This window comes from Myotis davidii, unplaced genomic scaffold (genome assembly GCF_000327345.1).
Source record: "Myotis davidii unplaced genomic scaffold, ASM32734v1 scaffold165, whole genome shotgun sequence".
Lineage (NCBI taxonomy): Eukaryota > Metazoa > Chordata > Mammalia > Chiroptera > Vespertilionidae > Myotis > Myotis davidii.
Genome location: NW_006296316.1, coordinates 142,497 through 145,594, shown reverse-complemented (window position 1 = coordinate 145,594; position 3,098 = coordinate 142,497).

Sequence of the window (3,098 nt, the reverse complement as noted above, 5' to 3'; positions counted from 1 at the left end):
AGGTATTAGAAAATTAAATTTGTTGAGTGAAATCACGATTGAATATTTCTGTTCGCTTTAACGGCTGGAAGGTCCTTTGCCGACCTCTGTCCTTGCCTGTGAAGGCGGAGCTCCGTGGGGCAGGGGCGGGGAGGAGGTCTGCACCGGCGGTGACCACCTCTCAGGTGGCTGCCATGGGGCCTCTTTCCTGCTGGTGTGGGACCCTCCTGGCCTCCACAGTTGGTATGAAGATTATTGTTTAAGGTAAAGACATTTGAGGTTTCACAGATGCAGCAAGCGGCCTCCTCAGAGCTTCCCTTATCTGATGGAAACAGTGGCTTCGGCTTCATAATTCCTCCTGCAGGAGCTCGGCTCCCGTGGGTCTCAGTGAGACCCACCCACCCTTCTCTGGGAGGGATTACGGCCCCCAGGACAGCCAGACCGCTCAGCTCCTAAACCCAAACTTTACCACAGGCTTTCTCACCTTCCATTTGTTCTAACACCCAGTTGTGGTTACAGAAACCTATTTGCCTTCCCATGGGAGCCTTCTCTCCCCTCCATTTCCCCCACTAAGTAAACAGTAAAACCTCGCTCTACTGGGCTAACTCAGGCTACGGATGTCCCTTGAAGCTGAAAGCCCAATGAAGTAGGTTTGCCAAAGGCATATGCTAAAAAGTCATCAAATTAGTTAGTTTGCCTGTGTTTTACTCATGTAGACACGTTTGTGTGGTTAAAATTCAGTCTGTATGAAAAGTTCAATTTCACAGAGAAGTTTTCTGTATGTATTCCTGTCGTTTTAAATTTATACTGAACAGGCCTAGTAAATGCGTGCATTCACCGGTCGCCCGAATAAACAGCGCAGGCGACTGGAGCGCTGGGCGTGGCTCAGTGCACATGGGAACCTCTTGCGCAGTTGAAACCGCTGCAGCAGGTCACATGCCCTCCGTGGGATCACGTGCTGATCATTCACCAGACGCTATTTACGGGTGGTGACTCTGGGATTTTAAATATGTGGATATGGTTGTGGATATGTAATGATTACTTATGTCGGCGAAATTACTGCAGTGTCTTTTCCAACATATGGCCTATTCAGTAAAATTTGTTAAAAATAATAACAAAAACTTGTTAATTGGATTATAAGCAAATCTTGGTTAAAGGCATTTTAAAATTAACAGGGTGTTAATTTTCACATATGATACATGGACCAGGAATTCTGTCCGTTCAATCTGAAGTCCATCAAATCATTGTCTGCAAAATAAGGGTTTACTGTAGAAGCCTTTAACTTTAACAAGCCAGCTATGTCTTCGATTGGTCCCGTATGCATGCCAGTAAGTCTTTTCTACTGTTCATCTGTCCTTGGTCAGGCCCCGTCACTGAATCAAACAGGGCAGAGGTAGTATTTTCCCTCTCCTACATAGATCTCCTCCCACCTCCTCAGATCGAACACGAGGCTTGCATAAGTGGATAAGCGGACACAGAATTAACATTTTAAATAGTTAAGCATTTACCTGAATTGCATTAAAAATAATTGATACAGCAAACCTATGATTTCACAGATGCTATTGCTTAGAATCAGGCTAAAGTAGGTAATACCTGCTTTACATTGTTTTTTCAAGGAAAAATATTAAATAAAATAATATAGGCCCTCTCCCTCCAGGGAGCACACCGGTGCCATTCCCTGCTCCCACTCCCTGGCATGTATCCCCTAACCTCTAAGGGACCCAAGGAGAGTTACAGCCAGGGGAGCAGTGGGCAGTGGCAGCTTACCCCAGGGTAACCCCTGAACCTGTCTCCCAGGCCCCCTTTTCTCTGACTTCCCAGTGAGCCCGGGCAGCCCAGCCTGGGCTCTTCTGCTGCTGCTTCTATGCCCTTCCTTGTTTCACTCTACTAAGTATATTTTTGCTGCGGTCAATACTAGCAAATTCTTGCTTACTTTTCTAAAAATAAACACATAAAGTAGTACAGGTGGAAAAGTAGTCACAAACAGTGACAAGCATTTGTTCCTTTGGAGGATGAACGCTTCCTAACAATGCTCCTGGGCCGAGACCTGCCAGGAGGTGCAGGGTGGAACGTCAGGCTCCCACTACACAGACAGGGAGGCTCGGGTGCTACGGCAACAGAGCAGGTACGCTGGCCGGCACAGCGACAGCGAAGGAGGAAGACCGGGCTCAGAGCAGGGCCTTTCCTGGGTCACCTGACAGGCTGCGTATTCCCCTGGGGGGTGCCCACACACACCCTGCCTGTAGCAGCAAAGCCCTGGGCCCAGGGCCTTGTCTGTGCCACAGGAGCCCATCCATAGCTATACTCTACAGTCACCCACAGGCTGAACGGGTGGGGAGGCCCAGCTCCCGGCGAAGAAAGCCCCTTACACTTACCTGTGCTTCGGGGGCCCAGTCCCTCCTGTCTGTCTCTGCACTCCTATGCACCCTCCAAAGCCCCACTGAGAGATGCCAGGAGAGCAGGGACCACTTCTTGGGCTCCTTGTTTATGACCATCCCCGACCCCCGACCCTTGTCCATGCTTCTTCCTGAAAGGATGCCTTCCCAAGCTCGTCTGGCCAGCAAAGGACAGAGTTCGAAAGTGCACCCAGCTCCCGGCTGGCTGGGCCTGTCTGTCCACTTCTCCCTGCATACTTCTCCCTGCCTGCCTGCCTGCCTGCCTGCCTGCCCCAGGCTCTCGCCTGCCTTCCTCACTCTCCCTGGAGACCTCACCCACTCCCACACCTTCACCTCCCACCTACTCACTCACTGAGCTGTCACAAACCCCTCCCCAGCTTGGAGGAGCTGGCCTTTAAATTTGACAGCATGGCTGACAGCACAGCCATATGCCCAGGAGTGAACCCTGGGCCCAGTCTACCCCTCCTGGGCCCTGCTTGTGACACCACATCCTCCTGGTTTCCTAAGTTAGCAGCCTTGACACCAGCCTAGGCCCCTCACGCCTCCTCTGGTGCCCAGGCCTCTGTTTCTCCTTCCGCAGCTGCTCCATTCTCACACAGAGTCCGGTCCTCTCCTGTCTGCAGCACTGCAGAGGCCTCCTGCCTCTCACGTCGATGTCCACTCCGGTTCCTGAGATCACTTCTGCTCTTGAAAACCTTAACAACTGACTCCCACTCCACTGCC